Consider the following 21,792-nt stretch of genomic DNA (forward strand, 5'->3'; position numbering starts at 1 on the left):
CGTGATCTGAGTAATCACAATGGTGGTATCATGATGATGCAAAAAACTATGTTTTTGAATAGACATATTGGTGGTGTATCATGATGATGCAAAAAATTATGTTTTTGAATGCATATATTGGTGGTGCAGCGTGTTAAATGAAGATGTAAAGAAAACTTCTCTATATTGGTCAGGCTGTATCATTCCATTCCCCTTATTTTATTTTTGTTTTCAGCATGCATTTTCATCCATGCATAACATATATTCATATAGCGTAAAGGTTAAAGCACGGAGAAGGGGGTTGCTGAGGACAAAAACATTCTAAAAATAGGGAAGGGGTGGTATCCACCAATTTTTTTTGTAAATGTGCTATTTTGCTTTAAAAAACATGTAAAATTAAGGCGTAAAGATTCAATTCTAGTATAGGATGAATTGTTATGGAAGTCTATATTGTTTAGGAAATTTTAAGCCCAACGTGAATTTTTTAATAAAATGCTTTGGAATGAGTGGTTGTTTACATGGATTTGAAAGAGATGAAGACCTAATTGTATTCGATTCTCATTGGGAAATCACCTCTTGTATTCCCCACATAGTTTTTTTTAAAACTAGTGTAAAAGAAAATATATGGTTAAAGATATAAGTTTGGGGTGAGTAATGTTGTTCCGTTGTCCGAATCGGACATGAACATTTGTCTAAGTTGTGTTGTATCTCAAAGCCTTCTAGGTTTGACCAAGTAAACCCGAGGGATGTACTACACCTAGCATCCTAAAGCCAACTAGTTTGGGAGCTGCTGACCTCAAGCTTGTACATGGACCTAGTAGAAAGCTTGGCACACACAACATTGCCCATGAGAGTACTACACACAATCACCAAAGTGCTGGAGCCTTGTAGTAGCAAAACAAGGTTTTTAAGGTTAAGACATTTTGTTCGACGTAAAGGGTGAGTCATATCTTTGACTTGGACAGAAAAAGAGAAAAAACAAGCTTGAAAGAAAACAAATACTGCTGAAAAAAAAAAGCAAAAAAGATTATCTGATGTCCAACTGGCATAAGACACAGAACACAAATAGTGTTTGACTTTCTAAGAATGAAGTGTAAAAAGTGCGGGTTCTAATAGTTGATTTTGAAAAGTTTTTGATGTGGTGATGTGGGTATCTTTCTTTAGTAACTCATGAAAAGATTATATATATATAGTCACATGGCCAAAGATGTTTGTGGGTAGCATCACTAGATGCCCTCACGAGACCTCACTCATCTACTAAGGTGAAGCCTAGTGTTTAAATGGCTTATTGAATAGCTAAATGCAATTGTGGTTCCTAAGAAAGTTACGCTAGCTAGGTTGTTGTACATTAGGTTGTTTGCATTTAGCTTGATTCCTATAATTAGTTTGCTTTAATTCTTTATTTTTATTTTCATTGTTTAATCTTTTTTGTTCTTCCTTCTTGCTCGAGGACAAGTAATGTTTAAGCATGGGGAAGTTTGATGATGCATAGAAGACACTATCTTTTATTATATGTTTCATGTATTCTTCCATGAAATTAATGTTTGAATCTCATGTTTTGCATTGTTTTAAGAATTCATCCCTTAAATTATATATACTTCATAGTTAAATTGGAGAAATATCGTAATTTTAGTATTTTAGAGTAAATTCACTACTGAATGGATCCAAATCCAAAAGCCAAAACAAGTCAAATCATAGATTCGTAGTTTAACCAAGATCCGAACACACATCCATTGAAGTTTATAGTTTTATTGTAATTCAAAATGATGCCCAATGTAATATATAAGAATATAGAGCCTTTTGTGTGGTTTTTAGCAATTCTATGAAATTTATGAGGTGCTTTAAATTTTCTCTCTCATATAGAGATGATTCTCCATGGGAAAATCATATCCTTGGTTCCATGTCCTAGAAGGTTCCATCTTCTTCACATCCAAGCCACTACTACGGGGATTCTCATGTAGTTTCTGTTCAATCCCCTAGTGGAGCTGGTGACTCTTGTGCTGGGTGAAGTTGTTCCATATTTGTCATCTCTCCGTCTTCATATGTTTTGTGTTCTTACTACTTGATTTGCTAGTTTTTTGTAGGTTCATATTAAGGAACAAGAAGATTATTAGGGCCATTGGGATTCTCAACCTTGGTGTATTGAAGATTCTTGCAACCAAGGCAACGTCCCCCTCCCCCCACCTGTTTTCTTCCTCTTCCTAGGACAAGGTTTGCATCTTCAAGAGCTAGTGCAGCAAAGTATGATGTTGAAGAAACTTCTATTGGAGCCTCAAATAGCAAAGTTTTGTCTTCCTCATCTCTTTCATCGGAGCACTGATCCGTAAATAAGTTGAATCCAATGCTCTTGGGGCATAGATTAAGGCATATTAGTGAAACTCAGGCTTGAGCTTAGTTTAGGAATCTCTTGTTGCTTTATTTCCTTTTATGCATATTGAATTGATTGTTCATGTTGATGATCAAAACATTTAACCTTGAACACTTACTTGCGATTAATAAGGTTATATTTTTAAGTATATGTGTTTATTCACATTCTCCATTCCATGTGGGATCGAGCCTTGCTTACCGCATTTGGGAGTGAGGAAATGCATTTGTTGGTGCACGCTCTCAAATGTTCTAAATTATAAAATCTATTTTAGAAATGATTTTCGCTCCAAAATTGCATCATGCATCAATGGGTGTTGGATTTCCTTCATCAGTCTCTCACAATGTGTCGTGTTTTGAAGCTTCATAAGTTAAAAGATTGTGATACATAAGACACCACAATTATCCCTATTCTAACACAAATTGGGCATGTTTCCATGCCTTAATAATGTAACTAATGGTAGAAATATGCATCGACAACAGAGTTGTATTCATTGAAACATATCTCTGACCTTGGTCATGTGCATCAATGGATGTTGGATCTCCACCATCAATCTATCACAGTGTGTTGGGTATTGGAGTTTTAGAATCTAAACATTATGACACATAAGACACCAAGATTATCCCTATCTATAAGGAAAATTGGGCACATTTCCATTCCTTAATCACATAACTAATTGTAGAGAAACGCATCAACAACAAGTTTTCATGAGCATCATATATTTTTATTGGGCAAATAGTGCATTAATTGATAAACTTACTTTATGACAACATATTTTTTTTATTTTGACTTCCCCACATATATGATTCAATACAACCTGAATTTTCTTTGCAGACTTTCATTGGAATACACCCCGAATTTTCCACCCCAGTTCCTTAATCAACTCTTTGCTATCCTCCATCTTATTGGGAAACATTTCCAACATTTCAAAATATTATTTTGAAATATTTTTCTGATAAACTTCTTGAATATTTCGAATTGCAAAGGTTCTCTTGCATAATGGTGCTAGCCAATTTCACCATAAACAGAAATAATTATGCAACAAAAAAATTTAAACACCACTTATTACCATCTAGAAAATTTAAACACCACTTATTACCATAGAAAAAACGACCCAAAACAGAGGTTTGCAAGCAAGAAAACAAGAAATCCTTACAACATATGGTTGGACAGCATGAAAAGCGCCTATTCTATGATATATTCACACAAAAATCTTGAAAACCTAGTTAAAACAGGTTTAGATATCCATGAATCCAGGATTTAAAGCTGCTCACAACTGTTGCAATCTTCAATGGGGCAAGTTTTCCTCATCCACTGAACTGGGCTTGGGGTTTAGAGCTTGAGGTGTGGAAGGAAGAGGGCCTCACGGTGGAAGACGCTTCTACACCAAGGAGCATCACCTAGCAGTGAGAGGAGCTTCTTCTTCCTCAAGAATCACCAAGAGAGACAGTAAAAAATGAGAGAGAAGGGGCTGCTAGGGTTTGGGGTTTCTAATTTTTTCTTTTTTTCAAAAACAATTCTTCATTAATGTTGGATTTTCAATTTGCAACCTTATATCAGTTCTTTCTGCTTAATTCATCTAGTTTCTACTTAAACCTAAATTTACCAAAACAAAATGCTTAATCTAAATTTAAGCAAATGAGAGATATGATTTAAAGGCCAAAATTCAACTAAAAATATGTGTTTTTAAGGTAGAAAATATGATTTTGCTCCTGAGAGCTGAATTTCATTGTTTTACACATAATTTCATTCGTTTTAGCTCCAATTTTGATCAAATTGAAACTATGACTCATTGAGCCCTACACAAACACAAACATTAATATTTAAGAAATTAAATCACATTCAAATTGTATAAAAATAATATTAAAAATTAATATGTTTCATGCATTATCAAAATCTCCCATGCTTAAATGTTGCTAGTCTTCGTACAACATTAACACTAACATCTAATTCTAATTCTAATTCTATTTCGCTTTTGTAGGAAGCGTGATTGCATTTAGCTTATGTAACAAGCCTTTTGACCCTTCAAGTTTCACCCTAGAAGACAAGTGTATTCTCGTTAAGGTTTCTAGTGATGATACCCACGAACATCGTGCCTGGTATGCAAATGTATATTTGAAATATATCATTAGGTTTTTAGCATACAAATCTATCTTCTACTTCATGCAACCAAATTTTATTAGAGTCAATCAAGTAAATTCCATGCCTTCACAATAAAAATAACTTTTCGAAACTTTTTCTTAATTTTGTAACAACTTTCATGCATTCTTCTTTGAAATTCATGTGTGTTTAGATCATCCTTTTGCAATCAGTGCTCATATAATGATGTGTGATGACATGCTTTCTTTTTATTTCTTATTCAATGATTTCTCTTGTAGCGCATGGTATAAATGAGCCACCCTTCACTTAGCAAAGTACTCATCAACTTGAAGCATAGGCAAAAGTTACTACGTGGTTCCACTGCTTTGGTGGTTATATATAGTTCTATCGTGTCATGTCTTCAAGCTTTCTACTGATTTTTCTTTTTTTTTTCTTGTTTTTTTTTGTACACCTTAAACATAACTAGATACAAGTTTATATATTCTTTCTTATATTTTGAGGGTAGTAGACAGATCAGATTAACCTCATTCCCCTCCTCAAGGAATTAGACAGTAGAACCTACACCCTTCCTGAAATCATTCCACCACTTATGTATTTATTGATTATTAATTAATTTCAGCTTTCACACAAAGTTATATAACTGATTCAATCCAATTCAAACCATCACATACAATTGGTTCATCAAATTGTACACAAAAGCATCACTCATCAAAGATTGGATTTGAAGAATTTTCTAAATGGGGATTAAAATTTTCTTAAAATCCTCTAATTCATACAGTTGCAATCGATAAGAAGTTAAAAATGGAACCTTTTTATGCTTAATGCAGAGAGTTTTTACAAAACCGGGCACCAAAAAAATTTTTGAGGTATGCATCCCTTCCCCCTTGCTTAAACAATGCTGCCTCCACAGTAACCCCATGCTTATATGAATTACATGGATGCATGCTGCCAAAATAATATAAGAAAATGAATGCAATGAAAGATACAAACTGATAGTGTAGTCTCCAAGTGATTCTAGGTCGTCTTGATATGATGGTGCTCACAAAATCTGCTGCTTCAATGATCCCCTAAAGTAGTCTCACATACCTAAAACTCATATCATCTTGATAAACAAATATTATGCGTACACGTTTTATTTATATACATATTTACCAAGTTTATAAACAAATAAATACAGAAATTATAAAGTTTCCTAAATCAACTCTAGGATGCAACACTGAATCCTAGGCAAGAGTGAATAGAAGCTATTCAAATGCATATACTACTCGATTCACTTGAATTTGTCGTTGTCCCCAGTAATGGTGCCAAAAACTTTGTAAGGTTTTGGATATAGATATAATTTTACAACACAATTCAAATGTCTATTCACATATATAAAACTAAATAACCTATTGCAATACAGACTCTAGGGACAACAATTGAATATCAAGATATATATAATCAAGACTTGATGAATTTAAGTAGAATCAAGATAGAACAAGCACAACATTACTTAATTGAAGTACTTCTAAGAAACGAAATTAAAAGTCCATAAGATAGTTCACTAATGCCCAATGGTGTTGCAGTGACTCTATCTAACGACTACATGAATGTCTTTAAAATACAATGAAATTCTAATAGAAGAAAAAATTAAAATCATAATTCTGAAAATGGTAGCCCTCTTGAAGATGCTAGATGTCTCATCAATCTAAATTTAATAGCACCTCCAATCTCTAACATGGACAGTTCTTCATCCTTCTTGAAGTGTTTTGCTTCCCTCTTGAGCTGGTTGCAAGATGCATGAAAAAATTTAAGCTTCAGAACAAGTTGACGCACAAAATAACAGTGATAGAAGGCTATCAAAAATACAAAGATAAGATATCTTATGCATATACGTGTAATTGTGTGCTAGTCGGTTGTTAAAGAAAAATACAACTGGCGTCTAATCCCCATGGTTGATAAAAGTTGGATTAGTAAATACAGGTATGTTAGATTATAGTAATTATAAATTTTTTTATGTTTCTAGCACTATTTGTATACCATAAAGTGTCTTTGTGAAATTCTTCTACTTTCTAGCTAGGTAAAGCCCATAATGTTTGAATGAGGTTAACAAATTTATCAAATTTGCTAAGATAAATAATTTTGTGGTAAATTAGAAGATTAGATATCCATGTGTAAAGTGCAATAATTGTCAGTTTAAAATCTTTATAATAAAGATGACATGATTGGTCACAGGTTTTGTGAAAATTACACGGAGTGGATCTTTCATTGGAAGCATATGTCATCAACATATTTTGTATGAAGAAGTTCACACAACATCAAAATGATGCTGATTTGCAAGAAATGTTAGCCAATACATTTGTCAATTATGCTAGTGAATATAACCATGGGATAGAAAATGGAGGGCACTTTAATGAAACTACTAAGAAAACATAGACATTTTTTAAGCTTTTAAAAGATGTTGAACAAAAGCTATATTTGTGTTGGAGTTTTAAAATTGTCATCCATTTGTTCGCCTATATCAGATAAAGTATTTAAATGGGTGGAGTAATAAAAGTTTTACTATGCTTGTGGAGTTTTTGAAAGAACTCTTGCCCGATAGAAATTTGTTGCCACCATCTTACTATTAAATGGATAAGATAATTAGTGATTTAGGTTTTGATTACAATATGATCCATGTTTGCCTGAATTATTGCATGTTGCTTTGAAATATAATGCAAACAAAGAAGTATGAACAACATGTGTTGTTTCATAATGAAAAGCATTCAACACTCAAGTACAAAATGATAATATAAAAGTGTTGGATGAGAGGAGAAAAATACCTACGAATCTGACACTTTCCTCTAATTCCAAGGCTTTAAGAACTTTTATGGGTTCTAAAATAGCTTATTACATGCCATGGCATCACAAAGGCTAGATCAGTGATGGCATTTTATGACAACCAATAGATTCTATAACTTGGACATCACTTGATTTGACTAACATTGAATTTGCTTCTGACCCTCATAATGTGAGACTTGGTTTAGCATCTAATGGCTTTACCCGTTCAAAACAATGACTTTAAGTCTTAGTATATGGGCAAGTGGTTATTATTCCATACAATTTGCTTCCATGGATAGTTACTAAACCACCAAAATATGATATTGCCTTTATTGATTTCCGGTCCATCTAGTACTAGAAATGACATAGTTATATTTTTGCAACCTGTCATTGATGAGTTGCAAGAACTATGGGTAGGAGTTAACACTTATGATGCCTCTAAGAATGAAACATTTAAGATATGTGCTACCTTATTATGGACCATTAATGGGTTTCGTGCATGTGCTAATTTATCAGTATAGAGTATGAAAAGTATATTCGCTTGCTCTCATTGTCAATCTGAAACCAATTCTACTTGGTTGAATAATAGAAAGAATTTTCTTGTATGGGTCATCGTGAATTTTTGTCGATTGTTCATGTGTGTCAGCTTAATAAATAGTCATTGATGAAAAACTAGAACTATGAGATGCCCCTACAACTGCTTTTGGTAGTGACAATTACTTAGAGCTGGAAGACATCACAAATGTGTTTGGAAAAAAAATTGAATTGGGCTCAACTACCAAGATTGCCATTCAATTGGAAGAATAGAGGTATATTCTTTGAATTGCCATATTGGTAGTACAATATATTCAGACAGACTTAGATGTCTTTCATATTGAAAAGAACGTTCTTGATAATATTTTGAATACATTGTTAAACATCAAAGGGAAAACCAAAGACTTACAATTCTTGATTAGGTCTACAAGACATGAATATTAGACATGCACTTCAACTAAACATTATACCAAGTTGCAACACAACTCATTTGCCACCAGGTTGCTTTTCAATGAAGAGGGATGAAAAAAAAAATAGTTTGCTTAGTGTAGAAAAAGCTAAAGACTATGGATGGCTTTTCATCAAATATTTCAAGGCGTGTGCATTTGAGGGATGCAAAAATAACAGGTCTCAAAGTTCATGGCTCACATATTTTATTGCACCTCATTCTTCTATTGGCTGTTAAAAGATCCTTGGGGAAGGTTGATTTTGTGGTATTGGCTGAGTTGTGTATGCTTTCCAAGAGATTATGCTCAAAGGTAGTTCACAAGATAACTTAAAGCAGTTAGATGTGGACATTTGCTATTATACTTTGTACGCTTGAAACCATTTTTCCACCTACCTTTTTTTGATATCATGATGCATCTGATAGTGCACTTGGCTAAACAAGCAATTCTATGGGGACCTATTCAATATTGTTAGTTGTACCCCATTAAGAAGAAAATATCAGTTATACTTTCCATTACATATTCTATAATAATTTTTATTATTTGTAGATTTACTATTTTTTTGTGTACAAAAATCTATTGATACTCAAGACATATGTGGAATAGAAATCATCTAGAAGGTTCAATTGCATAAAGTTATTTGACAGAAGAATGTCTAATTGTTTTAAGTATCTATATGGTGTTGAAAGTTGATTAAATTAGTTTAAATGAAATTGGTGATTATGATAATAATCAATAATCATCTACATAATTGAGAAAAAGCCGTCTTTTAGGAAAAGAAAAATAGTTCTAATCGATGATGTGGCATTGAAGGAGGCATATTTATATATGCTATTTTATCATGACCTAGTGAAACAATATGTTGAGTAAGTCTTAAATTTAGTTTCTTCATAAATGATGTTGATTAATTGATCAATTTTAATTTCATAGAAATTTCTGACCAATAAAGAACATTGTACGTAGTAGCAAAGACACATAAAAGATCAGATAATGTAGATATAGCTCACAAAAAGGAATTTCCAAGATGGATTAGAGAACGCATATGTTATCTTTCATTCTCAATTTTAGGTATCATGTACATATTAACAATGCTTAATTTCTCATGTTTTTTAGGTTTATAGTGAATGTAGTTCAGACAAAGAAATTCTAAATGTAATTCTGACAAAGAAGTTCCTACAGAAATTAGGTGGTTATCTCAAGGACCAATGGCAATGGCAAAAGGAACGGCAGGTTCTTTGTCAATGGATTTAGGTTCCACACCAAAGAAAATGAGAGGAATAAGAAAATACAAAACAATGGAGTTAGCATTCGTGCATGGGGATACAACTATGCATATATACAAGATAAAAATCCTAACAAGGAAAATCATTGCATTGTGACAATCTTGAGGATATTATTGAGATACAATTTTGGAATGCATTAGGTATATCATTTTCAAATGCAAAAGGTTTGATGTACTCGGATTATCTAGCCATGGCAAGAAGAATGATCAAGTTGGATTTACATTGGTAAATTATAGGTACATATTTGTAAAAGATGAACCATTTATATTAGCTAATCAAGTGAGCCAAGTTTCCTATGTTCAAGATCCATTCGACTATGACTAGCATATTGTTCTAGATAAGATTCCTAAAGACTTGTATGACATGCCACCTAATTTGCAAGAAAATTGTGAGGATGGGTTGACCTTGGCAATTGATTTATCACTACATAGTTCTCACCATGATTGGGTTAGAGCAGGCATGGGAAGAGATGACATTTACATACATGAGCAAGAAAATGCTGATGTTGAGTCATTTTATGAGGGTGGACCTGGTATGACACATTACCTTCTTGATGACATTTATCTATAATTTGATAAGGTATTATTAATGCAATGAGGGAATTATGCATTGCCTTTTTGTTTTTCATCTTCAACATACTCATGTTTATTTTTTATTTCATTATATTTCATAATGGCAGAAAAGGATGAAGAGTTGGGTCCACTACAAAAGTCTTTGACACAGAGGAACAAGATGATCAACTTTCAAAAGAGATCATCTCTAACATTGACGAACAAAATCATTTATTATCAAAAGTTGTACCTAACATTGAAGGGGAGGACAATCAAATGTTTTAAACAGTACCAAATTTTAAAAAAGATGATTATGCACCATTAAGGAAATTATTTATGATAGTTGAGAAAAACTTTAGTGTTTGAATTGAAGAGACTAGTCAAACAATCAAAGACTTTTTATGAATTTACAATCCATCATATGTTGATTAGTTTTCTTATACTAAGACTTTGCCTTGTGTAATTAAAAGACTCACTATTTGATTAATTCACTAATTTGTTATAGAACATTCGGATGTGATAGCTAACTAATTAAGCAATGATATCTCCTGCATGACCGCAAGCACAATCAATATTACAACACTAAGATGTTAGACAATTTTTAACACCAAAATGAAGCCCGTGTGCAGCTCATGCAGAAGCAAGCTGCAATTCTGAATCCAATGCAAAATAGACTTGGAGTAGCATCATGTACATGGTTGGAACCCAAATACAGCCGACATTCAAAGAAAAAGAAAAGATAAATTAACAGATGATCAACTTTGCCAAGCACAATACAATTTCAAAAAGAAACAAAAAGAACAAAATAACTTCAGCAAAGTAACTCCCAAGTCAGTATATTGATTGATGGATATGGTGCGAAGGATGACAATTAAGAAACTAAACAATAGAAGTATATTCCCATGCTTCTGTTAATATTTGAACCTGCAACATAAAACAAAATCTCTAAGCAGACATTCTTGATATATGAAATTATTTCAAGTACACATTAAACTTTGCTCTACTTGCAGATAATAACCTATTACCTGGAACCTAGAATGAATGCAGGGTAACAATGCTATTGTTTAAAAGATCTCTTCAAGATGAGATCATGACATGAGCTATGATACCATTATGAGTGTGGACTATACCTTTAGGTTTTTTTGTCATGCCACTTGTGTATAAAATGAAGGCGGGATTATCTCTTGCAAAACTATAAAGCTACAAAAAAGTTTCCATTACCATGGGAAATAGAATTCATTTATTTGCCAATTATTTTCTGTTGTATTTGTGTTTTCATTTTCGCCCCCATGGGTTACTAGTTGGCTGACATTTCCTGGTATAGATTCTATAGGCAAAACTTTATCGCATGAATTACTTGGCCTAGGTGGAATTCAGTACTTGAGGGGGACAAAAAATCTAATAGGGCTCCTTTCTCTACTGTCTCCCCTAGATTTTGCTAGATTTGTCTTGGACAATAAAATGCTTGAAATCTATGACCTGCGTTACAAGTTTTCATGATCGAACAACCGCCTAGTTGAGGAGAACGTGATGACTCGAATAGATAGATGCTTCAACAACAGGGCAAGATTGATTGAAGGATTTCAGCACACTGTCAACCTGTCTTTCTTTCTAGAACCACGATCACTGCTTTCTCTACTTTCAATCCAAAGAGGGGTCCTTTGGCTACCCTGGCCACCATTTATTCCGCTTCTGTTACTGCTGGCTCTACAATGCTCAGTGCTATGAGCTCGTGTCTAATGCTTGGGCCAAGAGAGGCTTTGATTGCCCAATGATTCAGGTTACAGATGGAATGGATGATATCAAACATAGTGTGCAATCTAAAAGGGATTTCAGCTTTAGGCATTCGTCCCAACAGATCAAAAATGCCCACAAAAACCTCAGCTCGTGCCAAATAGCAATTGAGGGAGGAGACAAGAGCGGCCTACTCAATGAGATTATGTGCTTCTTCATTATTCTACTTAGAATGTTCCTCTGTGGGCAAGTCAACCCAAAGTTTTACTTTTCCTATAATGTCTCATTAACTTGTTGCTTGGGCTTATTGCATGCCACTGTATTTAGGTTCCAATCATGTACACAAAGTTATTGTAAGGCTATGTTGCAATGGATTCAGAATTGCAGCTTGCTTCTGCATGGGCTACACAGTAGCTTCATTTTGCTTAAAAATTGTTTTGACATTTTATTGTTGCACAATATTGATTGTGCTTGCTGTCATGTAGGAGATATCATTGGTTAATTAGTCAGCAATCACATCCAAATATCGTGTACTATTATGGCAAATGTTTAGAAAAATTCTCAATTTCTTCAAATTTCTCCTTGTGCTTAACCCATTGTCACAAATATTGCTATTTTCCTCATAAAAATATGATGAAAATGAGAAAGTAAAGAAAACCATACAAAATGCAAAATTGCAATTTTTAAGAGAACACACTGAAATGAAAATATCACTCTTTTTTTTTTTTTGCTGACAAATCGGAAGGTGAATGAGAAGATGAAGCAGCAACATATTAAAAAATGAAGCAACAACAGAAGATGCCCAAAGTAGTTGTGTATCTGTTGTACCAAATCCTTTTACATGTAATTGCAAAATCGTTGTACCTGATATACAATTTTTTTATGCATTATATAGTTGCCAATTATGTAAATTTCTATCAAATGAAATAATAAACAAGTCATTGTCATTCAAAATGGTTCGTTTCTCTATATACTCTCTCTCGTTCTCTCTTTTATATATATATATATCATCAACAGTTTTAACCATCAAAAATTAAGTCCAACTAGCGACGGTTCAGGCTGTCGATATATAGCAACAATGTCGACATTTAGAGTCGTCGAGATGTAATATAAATCTCAACGGTTTAGTCTTTTGGGATAAACATTGAACCCAACATTCCAAACCGTTGGAGAAAACGCTTATTCATTCCAACGGTTAGAAGCGTTGGGAATACTACAGCGATCTCATGATGGTTTTCAAGGTCTCGACAATAATTTTTCCCGACGGAACATAAGCAATCGGCAAACACTTCGCCAACGGTTCAATCGCTGTTTTGCCAATGCAATGGCCATGGACAAGTACTAGAAATGTTGTAGCGGTAGTGTACCGACTAAGAGGATGGTTTATGGCAATAGCCTATGTGTAAATCAAACAACAGAAAAAAAGATATCAAACATAACCTGAAATTGGAACGGAAAGAAAGATACTCTTCCACCCTTTATCAAAACTTTAATAAAACATACACATGATTTTTTCTGTGTGGGCATCACATGCATGATGCCCCATTAGTGAATTGCCAGAGTGCCACTTTTTGCAAGATAACAATCAACCTTTTACGACTCCGTGACATTTTGTAGCGTAGTAATTACATTTCTGAAAAAAAAAAAAAAGTAAAATACTTAGTTTGCTGGTGCCTAGCTAAGTTAATGAATTTTTGGGCCCTATGTTTATGCCAGTGGTCTCGTCCTCAAGAAAAGTTGAAACCATCTCTATCGGAAAAAGAAAAAGCAACTGGTTTAAGGACAGTGGGAAACAAAAAACCATTGCATGAGGATTTACAATTCTTTTGAGGTCCCAACAAATCTTTATCAAACCTCTTGAGCATTAGCTTGCCGTCAATAGGCCAATGTGGTAGTGGATAACAATAACAGCCCACTAGGGAAGAAAATGGGCCTACACTGATTTGTCTTGCTCAGGCTTCAATGTCCAATCCGACCTAACTGGACCTGATTTAGTAAAATTTAGAGTGGAACTTGGATTCGGATCTGATTTTTGATGAGAAATCATGTCTGGCTGGCTTTCACTAGCTTAAAACCTAACGTGACGTGTAATATTCCTGTGATGTCCTTGTCTAATTTCAGACTTAAAATACGGGCTCAGACACATCCAGAACTTCAAAATGTATCTGTATATTCAAATAAATTACTAGTATTTTATATTATATATGCAACTGGACTTGGCTATACTGGTTTCGACTTGGGTCAGCGCTACTGGATATCAAAGTTACCCGTTTACAATGTTGGAACCGTAGTTATGGATTGAATAGCTTCAATTTGTTGGGGAATCATGTTTTGCAAAAGCATGGATCAGCAATTGGAAGCATGGATCTTGGAGAAATTACTCATTAATGGCGAGTCCTCATCAGATGCAGAACCAAAAAAACACTTCCCTGATTAGCTTATTTTTGCTCCATCGTAGTGTCTCATTTTTCTCCCACAGTTTGAACTTTTCCTTGAACGATGCATTGCATTTTCCTTTGATATTAATATTGCATGTGGTATTCATATACTGTAATTGGTTTTGGGGTACTTACTATATATACTTTTGGTTCTTATTTTTTTTGCTTGTACATATAATTATTTTTATAAACGCTCCATATATATTATTTTGAGGTCTGTATTCCTGCATCATAAATTTGCTGGCTTTAAGTTGATCGGTCGGCTGATTAACTCTTGCTTGATGTAAATTTCGTAAATTATTACATGGCTTCCAATGGATTTTTGAAGCTTGAAACTTCTGTTTCCTTCTATTTTTTAATCCATTGAAGTGGAAATGCTTGTTTATTTTGTTCTTATTTGATTTTTTGGAATAAAATGGAAGGGAGCCTGACTAACCAGCACATTTGCATTGGAAGTGAAAATGATTGCGATTTTCTTGAGTTTTCGATCTAATTTTTATTTGGAAACATATGTATAATATATAGTTCCAATAAATGATTATTTGGTAGATGAATTTTTTTATTCGGATTTAAAAATTCACCCAATTCACCTAATCTTTTTGCTTTTCTATACAAATAATGAAAATTCTGCTTTTGATAATATTGGTGACAACTATTTCCTTGGGTTTTGATGGTTTGGAATTTTGATTCAAGAATGAAAAAAATTCCAGACTCATATTTCCTCCTCAAACTAGAATGGAATCAAAATTCCAGTTTTACTTTCCTAATTTCAGAAACAAGATACCCTTTTTGTTTAATAATTTTTTTTTTTTTTTAATGAGCAGTTTGATTCTAAAATTTGATGATTCTCGGTATAGCAAACGCTCTCTAAAATTGATTGCGAATTGTGTGGATGGAGCACTGTTTGGGGGTGAAAACCAGATGGGCTGCTAGTGAAAGCATCCACCTTGGTGAATTTCCCCACTAAAAAAGTTCAAGTGTAGAAAGAATGTTGACATCTCTCTCTCTCTCTCTCTCTCTCTCCCGCGTACATATCTGTTTGGAAATAAAATGACATTGAAGCTTACCTGGAAAGATAAGGATAGCTGCCGTCTTCTCATGCTTGCACAGGGATTCCTCTCGTCGTTTTTTATTACTGCATCGAGCGTTCGCAACGCCTGTCGTTTACCAAGATTGCCGAAACATGCTACCATTTTTTTTTTTTCAGACAAGGAAGAATCTCGAATATGAGCTCCAAATAATGTCCTTCTATTAGAGAGGCGTTTTATTTTGAAATTTGTCTCCCGCAAAATTAGGTAGAACAAGTGGCGGAGGCACATGTCGTCTGGCATTCAGTAATAATGGTACGATTGCTTATTCACGTATTTTACTTATTTATACATTAGCTAGCTCTTAGAAGTTTTAGTTGGAATATTAGTCATGTCCGTAAGTCAAAAATGTCTGGCTCGGCCACTGGGTAGAGTTGAAATATCGTCCTGCAGTGCCTTCATTCTTTTTGTTTATTGTCCTTATCCTGGGACTAATTATACCAAAATTTGGAAAGAATTGCTTGGAAAAGATTTTCTAAGTTGGCCCCATGTTTATGCAACAAAGTGTTCTTTCCTGTTTGCTTGGTTGATTAAATCGACAAAACGGTCCTGAAATTCTACTTGGAACGGGTTAATTTCAGTGGCGAGGATACATTGGCACTGGTCCATCAAAAATTTCATTGGAAAAATAAAAAAACAACATTGTGAAGACTTAAAGATTACGTGGAGCGCCCACATCATACCTGTGCTTGGTGACTTCAATGCCCATTAGCCAAAATATTGTGGCTCCACCATTGGTTAGTTTGATGCCCAGACGTGAGATGGTCAGAAAACACCGTCCCCATTTCAGAAATATTTAGGAAATGTTGGTGTCTAAAATAAATATTGTAAAGCTGCAATAGTAAATCAAATTAAATTAAATTGTGCCTTCTTCTGCTGTAGTGAATAGTATCCAATTAGGAGCCATCATTTAAGGGCCATTTGGGAATAATAGTGTTACGCTACTCTCCAATACACCTATCCCAAGAATTAAATAGGTTCATTAGACAGTTAAGTTTTATAAATCAGCCCAATGATACAGATTCATGAGATGTTACTGATGCCCAAAAACCCTTAGTGTTCGATCGGCACATCTGACGTACATTGAGAATGTGAGAAGATCAGATGATCTGTTGTATCTTATAATTTAAATTAAAAAGCTAATTTGAAGGTTGGGCTTGTTAATGAACCAAGCACCTCATTTTTTGGCTATTTGGCTCATGAGAAGCTCCTCTTTTATGTTCTCGGTCCGTTTTAAGAAAATTAATGATGAACAACAAACTTGTCCATGTTAGAGGGTGAATGTTTGAGCACCGAACGGAATGAAAGTGCTTGGCTCCCGTAAATGATATATTGCTCCCCACACAAGACATCTCAGTAGCTCCTAACCGACTTTAATTTTCAGGTCCACATCAGCTGCAAAGCTCAGACATCCCAAGTCCTGGTTAACTAGGACTGGAAAAATCGATAATGGTCGGAATTTGATGCACATATCAAATTTGTTGAAACTTTTACAATCAATAGACGATCTTAATCTGTTTGAAGATTGGGGTTCATAAAAACTAACGAACTTGAAACTTCAAGATTTTTGTTTTTCATATGTGAAATCAAATGTAAAAATTAAAGTAGGATATATATATATATATATATATAGGTAATCTGAATGATGATTGTGTAGACGTATTGTGCTTGTTCAAAATGTAACAAATTAAATAATGTCAAGGTCGTCGTTTTGATATGTGAAGTGAGTTTGAAAGTCAAAAACAAATTAAAGATTCCTATTTATTTTTTAGAATCTTTCGAAATTCAATCTAAAGATTTATAAAAACACATTGTTTTCTGTAAATTAATAAACTTCGATACGAAAATCACATCCATAGGTAAGGTAGACCGTTTAAAACCATATAAGTGGAAAAAAATTAAAAAAGGAAGCACGGAACTGATCAATCCTAAAATGGGTTGGGTGAGTGCATTCCCCTGTATTATATAGACTGAAGGGCAATGATTTCACTTGATTGATCCGTACAACTTAATGGATTCGATATAGTTAGGCTGCCGCGCACGATCATTTGCGACCGGGACGGTTTCAAATCAGATTTCAAATCATGCTGTTCTAAAAAAAACATTGCTCATTTTTTGGTTCATAATGTATGAGTTGTTAGCCGTTCATTTTTATGCTTTTGATCTTCGTTTTCATACCTTCAACACGTATACTTTCATAATAGATTATCACACGAGACAAATTGCTTTGGATCATTTGTTGGTTGGCTTTAAAAAAGAGCCGCATGGAAAGAATAAAAAAATGCATGTATATATTATTGATCAGCGGTTAAGAAACAAATGCTGCTTCAAGGATCTGAGCTGGATCATTTCAACTGCTGCACTTAATGCATGAATTAAACGAACCACGACCGAACATGGCCTGCTCGGTCCGGCCGGAGTTCATATAGTTGCTTCTCAGTAGCCAGAAAAATTTTAAGGTTGCCGTGGAATCTAACGAAACGAAAGGCGATCTTCTCAAGAATTAATTTTCTCCTTTTTCTAAACAAAATGGAAGTTGACCAGCCTTTCTAAGTTTATGCTAGTCAAAGTCCGGCTGATTTTATGGGCTTAAGGAATTTCTTGCTCATGTCTTTAATATTATTAATCCAGCTGCCATCTCAAAACAAGCGGCTGGAGTTGCCTGGTGGACCAAACCAGGTGGCCTCTCCGCCTCCTATAAATCTTTCAACTCACTCTCAGCTTTCATCCACATCCTCTGCAGAAAGCAGGCAAAGGGAAAAATATCACATATCAGCTCATCATGCCAGCTCGCTTCTTCTTCCTTCTCTTCTTTTCCTTCACAGTCTCTTTCTCCCTCTCCTCAGCCACCCGCGACCGCTGCCGTCCGGAAGATGCGCAAATCCTCAGTGAGGTCTTCAACAGGCCTATAATCGACTGCTGCGCATTGTCCGATACCAGATGCAATGCGAACACCAGCTGGATCGACTACCTCACCATCAAGAACAATGTCATTTCCGGTCGCCTGTCCCCGGCCATCGGCAGGATGACGCGCCTTCAGGAGCTCATCCTCGTGAGGTTGCCCAACGTCTACGGCGAAATCCCGAGCGAGATGGCCAAGCTCACCGGGCTCACCAACCTAGTGATCAGCCACACCAACCTCACCGGACCTATACCAACTTGGCTCGGCCAGCTCAAGAACCTAAGGACACTTTCCCTATCCAACAGCCGGTTCACGGGTTCCGTACCATCGTCCCTTGGTAACCTGCCGAAGCTGACTTATTTGACCATGGAGTGGAACCAGCTGACCGGTCCGATACCGGAGTCCCTGGGTCGGCTGCCTCTCCAGGGGCTAAATCTCGGCCACAACCAACTCTCCGGTCCCGTGCCTTTGTCCCTTGGGCGCGTCAATTTCGATTACATTGATCTTAACAGGAACCGGCTTGTGGGCGACCCGTCTCATCTCTTCAGCAACCGGTACAAGTCTCTGAGACGGATAGACTTGTCTCGGAATCTGTTTGATTTTGATCTCTCCAAAGTGGTCTTCCCGGTGAACCTGTCGAGCATGGACCTCTCGCATAACATGATACGTGGCAGCATCTCATTGGACATAGTCCGCGTACCAGAGCTCTACTACTTCAACGTGAGCTACAACGGGCTGTGTGGGAGGATACCGCAGGGTGGGGCCCTGCAAGGCCTTCCCAGCGAGTCTTTTGCCCACAATAACTGCCTCTGTGGGCCACCGCTTTCTACCGCGTGCTAAGCATCTGTGGGTCCCACTCGGGCATTTCTGCTGCTGCGGTCGTGCTTTCAGTTGTGTGTTGGCAAGCCCTAATACAGTGTTTTTTTTTTTTTTTTTCAATAAATAAGTGGATAAGCATTCCACGTCGCTTAAGTTGTAATCTTTTTTTGTTTTCTTTTTCAATAAAAGAAAAAAAAAAATCAGGTCTTCTTGACTCCCCTAGAGATTTAGAAACTAAATTTTAAATATTAGAATGAAGAAATCACGTGCGCAATTAATACATTTCTTAAAAGAGTGACTGTGCTGACTTTCTGCGATAGTTTTTACTTCAGTGCCACCTTTTCGAAAGTTAAATACTTCTCGAATCACTTCCTGTGTGCGTGAGATGTTCCCAAAGGAACGCGCATGAGTTGTTTTATTTACAAATTACTGCCTCGATTTAATTTAATTTATTACATATTGGTGCTCTTTAATTTACGATTTCTTTTATGAGCATCCCTTAGCTACAAATTTTTCTCGTGTTTTCTCTAATTTTCAAAATCTATCTTTTTTTTTCTTTCCCAATGTTTGGACACGACCATCTTTCCTTCACATGCATGCACCGGAGCACCAGTACCATCCATTAAGTTATTATTCATAAACTATAAACTTAAGAGGAGATACACCAAAAAGGCGAAAGCTCATTCTCCTTCCAGGATCGAAGAAATGACGACAATCCGAAAATCACGTCTTCAAGGTACGAATGAGCTACGTTCTTCATATCTGCAATGTTTTTACTTGAAACTTGCTAAAAAGAAAGTTATCTACATGGAAAACGTCCTTACTTTTCCGGCCTAGGAATTGAATAACTGGAAGTTTTTGCACTTTTGACTTTTGAATTTTCATAATAATTTGTTGATTTCTCACCTTTTCCATTAACACCGCTATTAATTTTAACCGTACGTACATGTCACTAGATTTGTGAAAAATAATTTAGATGTTTTTTAAAGTTAATTGTCAAAATCGTCCCTATTTTTTAATTGATGCACATATAAAAAAGTTCTTTGTACAGAATGGTTAAATTATTATCTTTATACCTTCTTGGCCTTTTGGCTAAGACTGTCTGTTTTGGAAAATTTAACTGCTGTTAACCTTTTCCATGCATGGTCTAGCGGGTGGATTTGCCTAACTGGTTAAGGAGATGAGAAGGATGGACTTGGAGATTCTGAAGGGACAAATGAATTTCGGGAATAACAAATTAATTAGCTTGGTGGATGTGGGACGCTGAAGAATATGAATATGAAATATTACTTTCTCATATACTGCACCAATATTTCTCTTCAAATTTTTTCGTTCGGTTGTCAAACATTCACTGGCAAGCTAACCCTTCTTAAAAATTAAATTAGAAAAATACTGCATACAGGAAAAAATGTCTTTTCCATATAAATAAATGATATTCCTTGAATTTCTTAGGGCGTCAGAGTCTATTTTGTGAAAGATACATAATTCCATTATATTTCAAAAAATAATTTGCCCCAAGTGATCGATGACGCTGCTGTTACGTTGTATGTATCTCCCTTGCTTTTCTTTTCCCTTTGGGAGGGACTCGTTTTCCGTTTTTTTCTTAAATGTTGGTGACGGGTAGGGAAATGACCACTGATGGTTTTGTACTGTCCCACTGCACGTTGCTCTTTTCAATATGTTCCCAACTAAAACAATGAACAAGCAGAGCAGCAGGGATCCACATATATAATTGGCAATGAATAGTGACTTTTGCCAAGAAGAATAATAGCATTGCCAAAGTCACAATTCATTGACTGCATGGTGCCCCTCAACGTCCCCCAATCTTGAAACAACGTCACTATGGGTAATTTTAAGTGTTTTTTTAATTCATGTATTAATTCTTCTTCTTGTCTTCAACATGTTAGAACAGAACATCTTGCTCATTAGAATATGGCATTCTTAAAACACTCTTTATGCAGTAGCACTCAAGCATAAATTGAGGTTATCGTCTTCAATCAAGTTTATGTCAGTCAAGAGTAAAAATTAAGGCGTGAAAGAAAGATTTAATGCCATAATCCCAAAACAAATCCAAAAGACCCCAACCAAATGCAAGATAATCAATAATGTCGAATGAAAACAATAAAAAACCAAATAGAGGAAGGGAATAGAGAGATAAAAAGAGATACATACATTGTTCCTGATTCGCTGCCTCATAGACCGGTGATGGTGAACCCTAATCTATCAAAACACCATCCAGGCGAGTCCAGAAAAATAGAAAAATGTAAATGAGACAAAAGGAAAGATGGGGAACAAAAGAATGAGAGAATGTTGAGCGACATACGTCACAGCCAGTGGCTGGGTGGGAAGCGGTGAAGATCTATTATCGATGGGTAGAGAGGATCGAGGGTCTCAGAAGCTTCCAAGACAAAAAAGATGCGGGGGTTTCGCCATGGAAAACGAACGTTGGGCAAAATGGAGACCGCAACGTTCGTCATGTTGAAAAGGAGGAATGTTCCTTGTCTAATCAATCTTTGTCTTTAGTAATGCAGATTAAGGAGCTGTCAAGAGCTCATCTTATCACCAGTGTGAGGGATAAACAGGTAGTGAACACTAACTGTTGTTCGAGAGAAAATCTTTATATTCGTTTATGGTCCCTCCGTCTTGAGGTTCTCTAAGTGGAACTCATATTACTTGGTGAAATGGCAAGAACTGAAATGTCATGTCCGTCTACTTATAAATTTGACTTGGATCCTACTTCTAGCTTGTCTATAT

At 35.4% G+C, this 21,792-nt stretch overlaps 1 pseudogene; it reads left to right on the plus strand.

Annotated features, from left to right (window-relative positions):
* LOC116256603 (polygalacturonase inhibitor 1-like) overlaps positions 1 to 19,059 on the plus strand; it is a 35,199-nt pseudogene extending 16,140 nt beyond the window's left edge.
* The last annotated feature ends 2,733 nt before the right edge of the window (positions 19,060 to 21,792 follow it).

Source organism: Nymphaea colorata, chromosome 6 (genome assembly GCF_008831285.2).
Source record: "Nymphaea colorata isolate Beijing-Zhang1983 chromosome 6, ASM883128v2, whole genome shotgun sequence".
Lineage (NCBI taxonomy): Eukaryota > Viridiplantae > Streptophyta > Magnoliopsida > Nymphaeales > Nymphaeaceae > Nymphaea > Nymphaea colorata.